The following is a 15,985-nucleotide window of genomic DNA, read 5'->3' as shown; positions in this document are numbered from 1 at the left end:
AATGCAGAGTAACAAACGTGCGCATGCGCGCAAGTGTCCTACGGACAGTGTTCGGGTTCTCAAAGTAATTCAAAGTGCGACACAAGTGAGACGGACAGTTAGGGACAGACGCGCTGTTCGCTATACTTACGGTTGTACTGCGCATGTGCGTACATGATATGCTCACTGTACGGACAGGTCCAGTGTCCTTAGGACAACTCCATTTTGTTTGACTACGAACTTGCCGGCCACCGCGCCTGTTCTACGGACGCCACCATTTTGGCTGCAGACGATACGGACAAGTATACTGTCCTTAACACACTCCCATTTTGCTCATTTACAACCTTCCCGGACACCTGGTGTTTTCTACGAACATGTTTCATCTTGTTTGTAAGTGGCACGGCCAGGTATAATGTCCTTAGAACGGCCATTTCTGTTTATGTGCGCACATCTTGAACAGATGTTGCGGTCAAACATCAACTCCATCTTACTTGACATTATTAAGGGTAGATGTACTGCCTTTACAACACCCACAGTCCATTCCTTGCGGATAGGTCAAACAGGCGCGCTGTTCGCGAACATTTTAAGTCTTTTTAAAAAAAAAATGTTTCACAAAACCCTATAACTACAACTACTATACAAAAACATTCCAAACACACACACACACTTCAATCCAAAGAAATAGTGGGGGAAGCAGAAACTGACACAAATATAGGGGAATTAGAATTCAACACGGGCTGGTTATGAGGAGAAGATTTCTGAGGGGAAGAAGGGATGGATATTTCATCAAAACGTCTATTTTCTTCTTGAAGGTTTGGGGATGGTTCACTAGGGAATGGAAAAGCGGGGCAGGTACATGTAGGACAATGGTAACAAACTTTTACTCTCACACAGTCCTCCACAAACTCCCTTAAACCTTTTAAATTGTCATTCAGTACATCCATTTTCTGCTCAATCCTTTTCATCCTGTCTTCTTCTGTCTCATTTGTTGGCCTTTCTTCTTTTCTTTCCTGGTCTGTATCCAAAAAATATACATAAAAATAAATCAGTATTTTGCCTACGCAGAGCAGTGTGTACCATTATTGTAGATGTCTTCCGACATTTCCCATGCGGAAAATTCTCCTCCAGCCACTCCAAAGTACTAGCCATTTCTGTGTCAAAACAACAGAAAGAAATTATTATTTCTGCACTACATACTAAAAAAATGACACAACATAATATAAAGAACCCCTTGTAGGTAGGGACTTTTCGTCAACATTATTTTGAACATGTGATGTCATCAGTGATGTCATCAATGATATTTGTGATGTCATATTTGATGTCCTCGGTGTTAGTCTTAGCAATGCACGTAGATGCTGCAAGTTATGGTTGCTGAGCTTACCATAATGGGGGAATGTGCGGTGTTTTTTGGTTTCACTGTGAAGTGTAACATCCCTTTAACAAAGTTTTTTTTTTTACTGAATGTACATATATATATATATGTGGCAGGGAACGAAAACAAAGGGGCTAAACATGTGATGTCATCTTTGATGTCCTGGGTGTTAGTCTTAGCAGTGCACAGTGGTGGCGTGAGTTATGGTTGCTTAGTTTACCATAACTGGCGAATTTCAGGTTTTTTTGGATTTTACTTGTAACCATAATGTCCTTTTAACAAAGTTGTTTTTACTGAATGTCATAGGTTTTTATTTGTGCAACTTAACCATAACGTCCCTTTAACAACGTTTTTTCATTGAATATATATATATGTATATATCTTCACTGAAGAAACCTTAGTTAAGGTGCAGTTAAGTTGTGCAGATTTAACTCAACAAAACCCTTGAAATTCAGCAGATGTTGGAAGTCATGAACAGCTTAACTGACATTATGGTCATAGAGCAAAACAACAAAAACAAAATGTGCCAGTTATGGTTCCTAGATTGGCTCTAACTCAACAGTGCTTGTGTTGCCCCTGTTAGGAAAGATTTCTCTTTATTGCACCTTTCCTTCCATTTTAATGGACCCCAAACGTTTTGCTTTTGTTTTTGATCCTGGCCTGCACATTTTACAGTGCAGTGCAGTGAAGCCTTAAGCTTCACTACACTGTCTTTTGTACATCTGTTATGGGGGTGTGACAAGTCAGCCAGCGAGCGAATGCCTGCCGAGGACTAAAGAGCTAATAGAGGTAAAATATGCGCTCTTTCTGTTCGATTTCTAAGGGCAAAATAGCCTTTCTATCCGAGTGATTGTAACAGGAAAAATGTCATTTGCCTGCCTTTCCTGGCTTGTATACCTCTAGGAGTGTAATTAACCAATAGGCTTACACAGATTTAAAACAACGAAACCAATGAGTCCTTCCTTTTTTCGCATTAGAATGCATCCAATAATATGTTCTATTAAAATTGAACTAATATAGGTCACAATGTTATACATCACTAGTTTTACCTATATTTAGGCTTTCAACAGTATCTCTACTACCGCGCGAGTTGTACGTACACATTTAGATCAAACAAACCCAAGTAAAGACCACTTTGCAATATATAGAACAGTAACACCTAACAATTATATTGTGATCACGGTAGTGTTTCAAACTACTAGTTCCATCATCCTTTAGGCGTGCAACAATAGACTGGCGATCACGTGTCGACAACTGTAGATCATGTGACCGTATATAAATTAGACTCAATTTCACTTCAAGCTTTGTTACCGAAGCCCGTGACAAGTCAGCCAGCGAGCGAATGCCTGCCGAGGACTAAAGAGCTAATAGAGGTAAAATATGCGCTCTTTCTGTTCGATTTCTAAAGGCAAAATAGCCTTTCTATCCGAGTGATTGTAACAGGAAAATATCATTTGCCTGCCTTTCCTGTCTTTTATACCTCTAGGAGTGTAATTAACCAATAGGCTTACACAGATTTAAAACAACGAAACCAATGAGTCCTTTTTTCGCATTAGAATGCATCCAATAATATGTTGGCTAGCAAACAGCTTCAGGGCATACTTAATACCAACGGCATAAAAACCGATGGGTTGTGGCAACAATGAATTTCAAAACAATAATAAAGACACTTGCAATGTTTGCGTGCCTCTTAGCCTCAATAGAGCTTCTATTTTACAAACATTTGTACAACTGTTTTTTCACACATTGAAGTGCTTTCGGGCTTACTTAGCTTCGGTGTTTTTTACCACAGGTAACAAATCTACTCACAGCCCTTCAGTCCACCTTAAACTACTAGAAGACATCCGGCAACTTTCCACTAAGGCATTAACAACTATCAACAGCGGATGCTAATTTGTAAGTCATTACCCTTTTTTTTTTTTTTTTTTTTTTTCACTCTATTAAAAGAGGCCAGTGATGAACTGTAATATATTTAAATAGCGATACAAAATTATCCATAGGCGCTTTCTCTAAACAGTTCCTTTAATTAATTTTAGGCACCAGCATCATAGAGCGCAATCCAAACACACCTGCGCTTGAAGATTCAAATACAACAAGCTCAGACAAGCGAGACAAACGGAGAATTCTAGTCACATAGAACGTGTACATGTAAGTTTATTCAAAATATTTTGTAATTTCGCAAATTGTTTAAAGAGAATTTAGATCACATGGTCTCATTAAGTGACATCAACCCAAGACGAAAGTAGTTGTAAGTGTATTCAATATATTTCGAAATCTGGCAAATGGTCTAAAGAGAATTTAGATCACAGGGTCCCATTAAGTGACACCAACCCAAGACGAAAGTAGTAGTACAGTTTAGAGACACCGTTCGACTGTATATTTTCTCAATAGTCTAAATAGCTTAAGATGGTCTTAGTGGGGTAAAGGTAGGTTTAGTACAATATACAACAAGCCATCGCTCTTAAATTGAGTTTTTAGGGAGATATGCACCTTGGTCTGTCGTTTTCATTTTACAAAAACAAATGTTTTACAGCAAAGTCTTATATAAGATGAATATATTTACATTGATATATGAAAAATTATTTTGCAGATGTGTGTATGTACTAAAAGGGGATAAAGATTGATCAACTACAAAGCAATTGGCGTCCTGAAGATGGCCTTACATTTATTTGGGTGACCACCGTTGACAAAAGTGGTACATCACAACGGGCCGAAACATATGTCGACTGTTCTAGGAAAAACAAATGGTTTTTTCCTCTGTCACAAATGCACATTTCAAACAGCAATGTTATGCCTATAAAGATTTAGATTCACTTTAGAATTCCCCTGTTAGATGAGATGTATGTAGAATGAGTGGTATGATTGAGTGTTAATTCACAAATGTTGTTTTTTTTTTTAAAAACGTTTTATGACTATTAAAGAGACAGAACCCTTGTTACAATTTGAATTGTTCAGTGCAATTTTTTCTCCGCTGGCAATTTCCTAATCATTGATACAGTTAGGTTTCCTGATACTCTCTCCTAAGTTCCATACAAGACTAAAAGAGAGGGGTAGTCGATCTGATTCTCACTTGTTTTCATCTGTTATGGGGAAACTGACATGTCCTTCCAGTTGCCAGCACTGAGAAACATTGTTTCCCTTAGTCTTGTTACTTAGTTACTACTTTTAGTAACGTGTTATCATTGTACAATGCATCTTACAATGAAGTACAATGGGGTACACTTTTGTCCTAGACTAACACTCAGAGAATTTTTGGTTACTCTAGGTGTGTTAAATGGACAAGCTGGAGGCAGCAGTGAATTTATACCATTTGTTGGTGCTTTTAGTTTTAGCCTTAATGGGTTTACCGTGTTTAGCTACCAACTGTGGATACTGACCAAACATGGCCATGCCACAAGGTTTTTCGCTTATCCTTTGGCCATCTTGTCTTTTTGTCTTCTTCCTGCTGTGTAAGGCCAGGAACATCCTTATATGGACTTCCAGTGCTGAGAACCAGTGCCTTTTGGCTGGTTACTGGAGGGCTGTGTGTGTTCTCTGGCAGGATGTGGGCTGGGACTGCCTGGTCTCAATCCACAAATGGTTTCAGTGTGTTTAGTGTTAAGCATGCATGTTCCTGCCAGTGGTCCTGATTGGACCACTCCTAGGGTGTGTGGGGCTAGTTCTACTATTGGCTAGTGGAAGTTTCTGCTCTTACTTTGCTTTTAGGATAAGAAGAGAGCACCCACTCTAGAGAGATCCTGGAGAAAACAGAAGGAGCCAAGACTCCTGTCCAGCTGTGAGACCCATTAGGAGACCGCAGACCCATCTGAAGGATGCCTGGTAAACAAATTTTGCTGCTGTCCTGGAAGAGCTGTGTCTCCCTATCGATCTTCAGCAGTCCTGCGAGGGATCGGTGACCCATTGAGTGATGGGATCATCCATTCCTAATGTATGCTCAGTACCCTTTGAGTTTGGGCTACCGTGTTGTCGATGTCACCATTCCGCATTGAGGCCTGGAATTTGGGGATAATAAGCTTTTTCTACAAGCCTTACCTCGGTGAAAATTCGGAGTCCTAGCATCAAGGGAACCTGAGATAGAAAAGAAAGTCTGACCACAACAAGTGAGTCCCTTTGTGTCGCTGTGCTGCGGTGACCACCATCCAAAAAGAGATTACCTGAGATGAGTCCAGTCCTGAGGAGGGTCCTGCATCGTGTTTTGCTGCATTCTGCCACCAAGAGTCCTTGCACCAGCCAAAGACATCGACCGGAGATCTGCTCAAACCTAAAACCCCTGCAAATCGAGAACTGAGTCTGACGGCAGGAAAAGTGACCATGGACCCTCTTCCATTGACCTTCCAAGTTTTGTGAAGAATCGGAGTACGGGGATGAGTTACAGTGGTTCTTACCTGCCCCTAAACTACCTTGAAAAGTTTTGCTCGCACAGGCCTTCCAAAAGTTGGGGATCCTTTTGTTAGTTAGAATACCTTGTACTCTAACCCTTGGAATCGTTCACTGGACACCAGCAACTCTACCTTCATTTGTGTCCAGCATTACAAACTGTGTCAGAACTTTTCCGGAACATTTGGGCATAAGGCCCCAGATAATTTAGGGAAGGACATTTGAAGCTAGGACTAATTCTGTGTGGTCCTGTAGTGCATAAACTAAGCTACACTTTTCTTTACATGGGTTTGATCTTTATTATGTCATACTATAGTGACTGTATATTTGTAATCTATTATTAGTGCTGTGTGATACTTCTACCTGACCTTAGTCATTTTTCATAGTGTTGTTGGCCATAAATAAATAACGGTATTGTTATACATACTGTTTAAGTGTAATTTGTGACTCCCATTGTGTGTACTCATTGTGGACCGTTTACAAGCTCACCACCTCTTGAGATTTAGCTTAGACCTCTCGTCACTGCTACGTTGAACTGGTTTGGCTACAGCTCCCAGAGTTGACCCTGTCAAAATATAGGTTGGCCTTCTATACCTCTGTCCTCCAGGCCAGAGTATAGAAAAACAGTCCTAACAGTCCTCCCAAACAAAGCTTTAAGTGGGCTGGAGCTCTTCAGGGCTCGGCTGAGGCAGGTTTAAAACATTGATTTTGTGTTGGGGCCCTGCTGGGGCTTCTGACCATCCTCTTTTCATCTGGTCAACACTGTGGGTCTGCAAATTCAGGTGCAGTTTTGTAAACATTGAAAAGGAGACTTAAGAAGGGTGGATCAGAGCATATCACAGAGCGGTGGAACATGCCACTTTCCAGAATGGACATTTGTTGAATTTTCATGGACGAGATCAAACATCACAGAGGAAACACATGTCTTGTTTGTCTATGTAAAGTATCATGCAACCCAAACTGTACAACTGTTATTAAAGCAATGTGATATATTTATAGAGTAGTTGTTTTAGTGTGCAGGTTTCACTAGCAATCCAACAATCTGTCTGCCCAATGCCGTTCTCTGTCATTAACATATAAACAATTACCTTCTGTACTTCGGTCCAGTTTTCTTTGACACAACGCATTACCCTGCTAGGTGGCAAACTGCAGCAGTGATAAGTAATTGAACTAGGAGGTGATTCAGAGGAGGCGTAGACAGATAGGTTGTTGATGGGGGGGTGATTGCATTCAAGCAAGAGAGCAGAGAGAGATTTAGTAGGCAAGGAAGGGGCATGCAAGGCATACATTGGTTCAAAAACACGGTGTAGAAACTTGAAAGAATACGCAGTTTTGCATAGCAAGCTATCCAGTGTGATGGCGGTAGATGAGGATGTGGGTAAGGTTCAGAGGGTACATGTAGCAAACTTTCCTAGCTGTGAAAGAAGAGAGGGGAAGGCTTAGGAACATGCTACAGCTTGACTCATGTTTGCTGAACACAAGGGTGGGGACTTTGGTGAGAGGTGAGTGAGGTATACGCTAATTGCCTGATGTTTGGGGTACTAATTGAAGCCATGGCAGCCATAGTTGTAATGACATGATTTCGTTTGCAGTTGCTATTAATGAAGGCCCAGGGTTGTAGGCCTTATGGGTCAGGGGGTCAGGAGGAAATGAAATAGTGAAGGCAAAAAATGTCTTGCCACAGCCCGGTTCCGTGAAGACAAGGCACAGACCCTCTGCCCCCCAAGATGAGGAATCTCTCTGTCCCTGATTGTTGTGAGTCTCCTGAATGCTGTCTCTGAGACAGGAAACTGCCACCAGTCTCACTGTGTCTGCCGTCAGGGGCAGAGAGCTTCCTCCTTTTGGGAGTGCGGGGGGGGTGTGGATTCACTGCACTTGTTGCATATTACCTTTCAACTGGACACATAGAGACACAATGTTTCTATTCATGCAGCTGAACCACAATATACAACAACATCACAGACCACATTTGAAAGTCATCCTTCGCTCAACAGCCCAAACTCAAACAATAAAACCATCCAAAGCCTATGGGCCTCATTCCGAGATTGGAGGCAGCCATGGCGCTAATAGCGCCATGGCTGCCTCCAATAACGGTACCGAGTTGCCCTCATTCAATCAGGATTTACCGGTCTAGTCGGACCTTTGCGGGACCGGTAAATCCCCATTGAAAATACCATTCCCCATTCCCATTTGAGCCCCCATAGGGCTCAATGGGAATGGGGAAGGTGCAAATAAGGGTACCGCAATTTGCGGTACCGTTATTTGCTCCCTGGACCCTTTGCGGCTTCCGCTAAGGCACCTGGTAAAACCAGGCAGCCTTAGCGGGACCCGCAAAGGGACCTCGGAATAGGGCGCAAAGGGATTACCGGTGTTCTTACCGGTGCCGGTAATCCCTTTGTGCCAGCCTCGGAATGAGGCCCATATGCCTCATGCTTTGCACACATTTTACTGTCAGGGTGACTATTCTGACAGAGGAAATGAGCATCACACCAAATGTACATTGCATACTAGAAGGAATGAACGTTTGAATTACTTGCACAGACATGTTTGATACTTTGGTGGTCATTCTTTTGTTCCCTAAATGCACTTTGTTTTTATGCAAAGCAGCCAGCATCCTATATTCAGGGCACACACATCATTCGACACTTTGCTCTGTGCCTCAGTCCCCCCAGTCCCCTCCACGCCACTGACAATACACCCCCCTCCCCCACATTCTTTCCATTTCCAGCACTGGCATAGATGAAGGAGGGAAAGGAGAAAAAGGTCTGGCTGTCACCTTCAAAGAGATGATAGTGAAAGCACAGCGCAATTCACATACATACACACTCATCACTTTAAGGAAAGGCCGGCTGGGCATTTAGATGGGAAGAGAATCAGGGGCGAATGGGAAGCCCCTTTGCCTGCTATGGGCCACCAGATAAAAACAACTTAAAACTAAAGCATTAAGTACTCATTACTATTCTAGGAAACATGTGAACTAGTACAAACAGAAGATAACACAAGCTCCTTTTTGTCTGCCAACCTTGACGCCGACCCAACATTCTCCTCACCTGTATCCAGGGCTGTAAGTGGGCCGGGGCCTGCCGGGGCTGGGCCCCGGCAGGCACCAAAATTTCGTTTTGAGGCGGGGCCCTGCCGGGGCCCACTAATCTCCACTGGCAGCCCCGGCCACTACACAAAAAGGCATTTTTTTCTACAGCCTGATGCTCTCGCTCGTGTGCCAGAGCTTCAGGCTTCAGAAAAAATGCCTTTCAGCCATAATGGTGGCGCCGCACCTGCGAGGCATCCCTTTAATGAAGTGATGCACGTGGGCCGGCGCCACTATTATGGAGAAAACGTGAGGCCGCTGGAAGCAGAGGCCTTGCTTTCTAAAGAGTTTCCGTCTTTAGGAAAAAGGCCTCTGCTTCCAGTGGCCTCACTCTTTCAGCCTTAAGGGTGACGCTGCCCCCCCCAGCTGGCGAGGGGCAGCACCAACATTAAGGCTGAATCAGCGAGGCGCTGTCCCCTGCCAGGCAAGCCTATACAAAATAAATGCAGAGATCAGCACCCTCTCCCCCATAGGGGAGAGGTTGCTAATCTCTACAAAAGACTGCCTGGCAGGGGTGCCAGTAGCCCATTGAGCCGGGGCTGGGCGTGGCCTAACGGGCCATCAAGACCCCTGTTGTTAGTCCACGCCCCCTCGATGAGCTCCAGCTCGATTTGTAGTGCCACTTAAGGCACTGCCTGTATCTAACTTCCCACACCTCACTCTCCTTGCCCTCACTTCACTCTTTTTACCTCTACCTCACTCCTCTCAACGACACGTAATTCTCCTAAACCATATCTAACTTCCTTCACCAGCACCTCACTCGCCTGGCCTGCATTTCCCTCTCCTTGACTGCACTGCATTCTCCTCACCGGCATCTAACTTCCGGCTGCTAATTCTCCAAAAGTGAACCTCAATCTCCTCGATTGCACTACACTTCCCCCTGCTTCACCTCACTCGTTGGTAACTTCCTTCACCTGCACCTCACTCTCCTCACCTCAACTTAACTCCCCTCGGCGACATCCCATTCTCCTCAAGTGCACCTCATTATCTTTAAATACACCTCGCTCTTCTCAGCTGCCTGCACCACACTCACCTCGACCACTCCTTATCCTCTTCACCGCACCTAACTTATTTTACCTCACTCTTTTTAAATCACCTCAGTCTCCTCACCCGCTTGTAACTTCCATGACCTCACTCACCCCCTTCCCACTTCACTCCCCTCGGCTGCGTACCGGCAGCACCTCACTTCCCTCATCTATACCTAATGGTCCTCACCTGCATGTCACTCCCCGTGCCTGCACGTTATTATTCTCAGCTTACACACATGCTATCTCCTTTACTGCATTGCTTCTTATGTCATCGGCGCCTCATTCCCCTCATCCTCTCGCCATTCTACTGCCCTCAATTAAATATCACTCTCTCCTCTGGCCCTCACCTGCATCTGAATGTTACCTGCACCTTCCTGTATTCACTCCTACACCACTCCGACTCCTCCGCCCTTCACTCACCTGCATCCCACTCGCCTCACTTGCACCTCCTCACTCTCCTGCCTTGCCTCTCACCTCCGGCTCCGGGCCTCACTTCGAGTGTACTGTCCCAATGTGTAGGCCTCCACTCTCCTCACTTCACTGGCGCCCTCGCCTCGCTGCGCAAAGCCTGTCCTCACTCACCTCACGGTACCTCACTCTGCTTGACTCTCGTCCTCGCGCGCTCCACGCCTCTCCTGCTGATGCTGCGGCCCAGGCCCACGTCCTCCAAGACGTGTCTCGGGAGGGTGGCGCGTTTTATCCTCCTTAGTCCAAACTTTCGGTTTCCATTCTCGGTGACAGTCACTCCTGTTCCTGTGCTGGTGATAGGCGCCGTCCTCTCACCTTGGGCGGGGACTCTCGGGGTGCGGTGCTTTAGCGTATTAAATGCAGCCGGAACATTAGCAACAAAACAAAAAAACACTCATTAGTTTCTGACTGTATGCTTTCTTTGTCTCTTTGTCGCAAACACCTTACACTGTCGAAACACTATCTCGTGGTTAGAATACACATGTCCAGGGCATCAGTCAGCGTGCCAGGGCTCATTTGCTCTTTCGCAAAGCTAAGGTCACATTTATATACATTTGTGTAGCGTTTACAAGTCAAAAAGAGATATTTGAATATCACAAAACGCTTAACGAAAAAGCTCGCCCAAAAACAGAACCCCCCCATCCCCCTACAACTAGAAGCCAAGGAGATATAACTAGAAGCCAAGAAGAATTCAGAAAGGCGTTACTCCACAAGGAACAAAACAAGTAAGGAGAATCTCCCGTGAGCATTACACGTTTATTCAGTCTCTGCATTAAATGGGAGCATCGTTTGGGGAGTCAAATCAGACCCCTCCATGCCAAGACGTTTGTTTATTTCGAATGGCTTGCGAGGAACACTGTCTGCCCGCATGGAAGTGTTAACTCTCAGCCGCAGTCGATATCTTCCTTCCTGTTGGAAAGCACATACATTCAGGCAGTGGCCGATTTAAGACAATGGGCTCCATGGCCAAGAATGAGAGAGGGCCCTGGGGAGGCAGAGCTTAGGGTGGGGGTAGTCAATGGCTGTCGCAAGTGCGGTGTGGGTGAATTCTTCAGACAAATGTCCCATTTGTTTAAAATATGTTTATTGGCATTTTCATCTGATACAGTTCATGCACAGTGTTAAAGTTGTACTTGCACAACATCATAAAGTATAATCCAACACACCAACAACTTTGTAGAATAAAGGAGGAATAGAAGGGGTGGGGGGGGGGAAGCCTGGAACAAGGGGAAGGGAAGAAAGAAAAAAAAAAGGAACCAACAACCTGATACCTAACCAGTTGAGCAAAAATAATATTACAAGTGTTCATTTTGTTCCCAAAAGATAGCAAAGCATGTCACATTAGGGGATCAAATGCATATTTGACTGTGATTTGCACAGCAAGCGGGGTGTACAGCTTATTCTACAGCAGACCAGTGTAAAGGAAAACAACTTGCAGAAGTCCTGTCGGATCTTTGGGGTAAGCTCACGGTGGTTTGTCATCCCAGGGATAGAGGCCAACATAAACTAGTGCCTTCCATGCCCTACATCTCCACCATGTACATTTATAGAGTGTTCCCAAGCTGTGGTTTCAGCTACACACCAGCGCTGCATTGCTTTTAGCCATATTTCAAACTGTGGGTCTCTACTTGATTCCCAAGTCATAGTTGTGCATCTCTTAGCCAATATACAGGCTAAATCCATGAGTCTCGGGAGGATAGCTCAGGGGCAACATGCTTGTCTTGGAAACAAGACAACACGCAGCACCACAGGTTCATTCCCTGGGTCCGCAAATTAAGTGCGTTATAAATAACCTATCATATCATAACTTAGGGATGTTTGTGCTTACTAGTTCTAGAGTACACACCTAGTATGCATGTTTAATTCGAGACCAAAACCGTTGTATCAACTCACATTTTCTTGACTGCACCTGGGACAATTAGATTATGCATAATTTTTGAACTTAGAAACTCTAGCTGGGGTCATATATGTATGATGGAGCACATTGACTTGAATCAATCTAAATCTTGCATTGCGCGACACATCTTACACATAGCTGAGCTCCCACATCCACCGCTTATCCCTGTTATCTGCCCCCAAGTCTGTCTCACACTGTGTCGTAAACTTCGTTAGGTCGGTGTTCGCGTTATCAAGTAGAGCCCTGTACAGTCTGGACACTGACTTTCAGCCATTATCCAGATCATACACGAGTGCCAACAGCGCATTTTGCTGAGGTTCTGCAGGCCAGTCTAGCCAGGTACTGTTAGCACATTTGATTATCCTCATATATCTTACGAACTGCCCTCCTGGCAGGCCCTCCCTCTGAATGAGGTCTGGAAGTTCACTGTAGGTACAATTTTCATACACGTCTCCTCAAGTTGCAATGCCTGATTCCTCCCAAAATTGTGCTGCCTTCAGTCCTGTCGGTCCCACTGCGTGCTAACCAGGATGGGGGCATTAGGAGAATAGGGGTGTTTGAGCTTCAGTATTCTTTGTGTCCTCAACCAGACCTGTCTGCCCACCGTTAGTAGTAATGGGTAAGTTACATGCTTGCTCCCAGGGTGCCATAGTGCTTCTCTTAATTAGTATAGGGCTTATCAGGGTATTAAGCAAACCATGTTCTGTAGTAGCTTCTTTTGACAGCCATTTGGTAACGAAGCTAAGGTGTGCCGCCAGGTAGTAATATTCCAGCTGTGGTAGTTGGACCCCACCCCGCTCAAAGGGGAGCGACAGGATGGGGGCTGCTAGTCTGTGCCTCCTCGGGCCCCATAAAAAGGCTCTCAATATACCCTGTAATTCTCGAAAGGAAGGGTCTGTAATGTAGAAGGTGACATTCATGAATCCACACAGAAGTTGGGGAAATATGATAATTTTCGTGATACCCACCCTACCCATAAGCGACAGAGGCAGTCGGGACCAAAATTGATCTTTTAACATCCTCCACCACCCTCAATGTGTTTAAGGTGTGTGTATGTTCTGGGTTATGAGCAACTCGTATGCCTAAATACCTAAAAGAATCATGTTCCCACTTCAGGCCCCAGTCAGCTTAGTGTCATTTAGCCCAGTTAAGGGGAATAAGCATAATTTGTGTCTGTTGAAGGTGATGCCCGATAACCTTGCAAAGTCATCTAGAATTTCTAGCAATATGGGTAGATTATGGAGCGGCTGGCATAGGTATAGCAGTACATTGTCAGCGTACAATGAGAGTAAGTGTGTGGTGTCTCCAATGCACATCCCCGCCTCCTGGTACTCCTGTCTGAGGCATACCTCTATGGGTTCTAACGCAAGTATGTAAAGCATCTGGGAGAGCGGGCACCCCTGTCGGGTCCCCCTCTGTATGTCCCACTGCCTCTATATGTATCACCCCGTTTTGACCCTAGCTGTAGGGGAAGTGTAAAGTATCTTAACCCTTCTCATATGGGAATGTTCCGAACCCAAAGCCCTTTAGTGGAGCCTCTATCCACTCCCAATACACCGAATCAAAGGCTTTGACCACATCTAATGATGCTACCACATATTTTTCTGAGCACCCTTTTGTCCGATCAATTATGTGTTGTAATCTGCGTAAATCTAAAGTGTGCGTGCCCAGTTTGGTCTGAGTGTATTAGCGCTACAACGCCCAGATGAAGCCGTGGGGCCAGCATTGTAGTTAATAGTTTAACGTCACAATTAAGCATGACTGAAAGTCTGTATGAATCGCATACATATGCTGGCTATCCAGGCTTAAGGATTGGAACCACCCATTTTTTGCGCATCGTGTTCGGGAGTTCACCTGTTTCAAAGGTCTCCTCAAAGACCTTTAGAAGCATTGGGGCTAGTGTGGTTTGGTACGTTTTATAAAACTCCCTGGAAAGCTATCTCAACCCGGTGTCTTTCCTGAGGCTGATACAGAGATCACTTCCTCTAGGTCCTTTAAGGTGAAGGGTTGAACTAGAAGGTCGCATTGTCTGGTAGTGAGGCGTGGGAGTTTGATTTGCGTGAAGACCTCTACTATGTCATCGGGCGGTGTATGGGTGTTATGGCTGTATTGTGTGGCATAATAGGTGGCGAATATACCATTAATCGCCATCTGCGCTCATCAGCGCTCCCCAAATTCCACTTGCAAAAGCGCAATTGGGGCTTTGGGATGTTCCTTACGACACAACCAAGCAAGCAGTTTCCCAGATTTGTCCCTTTCTACATGTGTGCGTGCCGTACTGGTGACAATCAAACCTTGACAATCTTTCCCAAGTGGCCCGGTATTTGGACCGAATTTCTTCAAGAGTTCACCCAGAATATGGTGTGTGTGGTTGCAGTGACTCTAGTTCTCTAACTCTGGCTTCTAAGACCTTCAACTCAGCTCTCAGTTATTTGCGGATGCCCCCAGCCCCAGCAATAATTTCACCTCTAGTGATCACCTTTAAGGTTTCCCAAACCATCCCCCACCTTCTAACTCTGCCAATGTTTTCTTTCAGTAAGAGGTCTAATTTGTCACAGAGTTGTTCTCAGAAAGGTAGGTCTGACAGTGCATCTGTGGGCATGCGCCACATCGGGACAGGGGTGTGCGGCATCCCTCTGTGCCATGCGACAATAAGCGGGGAGTGATCTGATATGACGTGACCCTTGTATTTGGCACTCGCAAATTCTTGCAAGTGGTCATTGCCTACAAAGATGTAATATAAGCTAGTGTGGCGGCCGTGTGGGGAGGAGTAAAAAGAATATTCTCTCGAATCTGGGTGGAACTCTCTCCAAACATCAACCAGGTTCAGACCAGTTAGGGTGATATTAAGTGCTGCTGTGGATTGGGGAGGCCCGCACCTTAATGGTATAGACCGGTCATATGCCAGGCCACAAACACAATTAAAGTCTCCATCCCAGAAAGAGACAGCGTCTCTCTAGGGGGTCATATGTGCGCATAATGTTTGAATGTGTGCAGGTATAGCGTGGTTCACAAAATAAGAGTTGACTTTGACCACCTCTATGTTACCCAAATAACCTCTGAGGATGAAATATCGACCTTCTGTATCCCTTTTGGAACTAAGTAACTGAAATGGGAGCGAACCATCTACCCATATGAGGACTCCCCTGGCATATCTAGAATATGGGACCCATATACCGTGCCTCCCCAGCATTTCACTACTGTTTCCTGTTCTGTGGCCATCAAGTGGGTTTCTTGTAACAAGGCTAGCAAAATCTTTTTGTGCTGAAGGTATGATTTGACCCTATTCTTGCATATGTATGTACCAAGGTACATTCCATGTCATGAACTTAATCTGCGCCATGGTCTGCACATTTTCCTTCTATGACAGGGCTCTGGAGCACAGTACCACCAGTCCTATCTGAGTGTGGCAACACGAGTAGCTCTGCACTTGTCGCATGTTCCATGCGCATATTTTCATTTGCTTCATTATGCAGCAGCCAATATCGTGTGACCCCCAGTTTTTTGCAGTAGATCAAGTAGTGGGCGGAACAATTTGCGTTCATTGGTTAAAACAAACTAAACATGAACAACAAACCCTGGAACATGGCGTACCACCTGTGCCCAACAGATTTGGTCTGTTTGGGCCCACTGGTGCTTGCGTCCTTCAACAGGCACGGGCCTGGTAGATCGGCACATGTCTCATGTCGACTGTCCAGAAGGATTGGGGTGATTTCCATTAGCGCTCAGCAGGCTCGTTCACCCGCTCCGGTAATATAGCAACAGTTTCTACAGCA

General features: G+C 44.9%; 1 protein-coding gene across 2 annotated transcripts in view; it reads right to left on the bottom strand.

The window, feature by feature from the left end:
- LOC138580216 (C->U-editing enzyme APOBEC-1-like) overlaps positions 1-10,559 on the bottom strand; it is a 327,632-nt gene extending 317,073 nt beyond the window's left edge. For both annotated transcript variants that reach the window (XM_069650576.1, XM_069650577.1), the window contains exon 1: positions 10,427-10,559. The gene's annotated coding sequence lies outside the window, so the exon portion shown is untranslated. The remainder of the gene's footprint in view (positions 1-10,426) is intronic.
- Positions 10,560-15,985: the final 5,426 nt, after the last annotated feature.

Source organism: Ambystoma mexicanum, chromosome 3p (genome assembly GCF_040938575.1).
Source record: "Ambystoma mexicanum isolate Mex_15411 chromosome 3p, UKY_AmexF1_1, whole genome shotgun sequence".
NCBI lineage: Eukaryota > Metazoa > Chordata > Amphibia > Caudata > Ambystomatidae > Ambystoma > Ambystoma mexicanum.
Note: the sequence above shows the minus strand (reverse complement) of the source record. Positions and strands in the feature narration are given on the sequence as shown.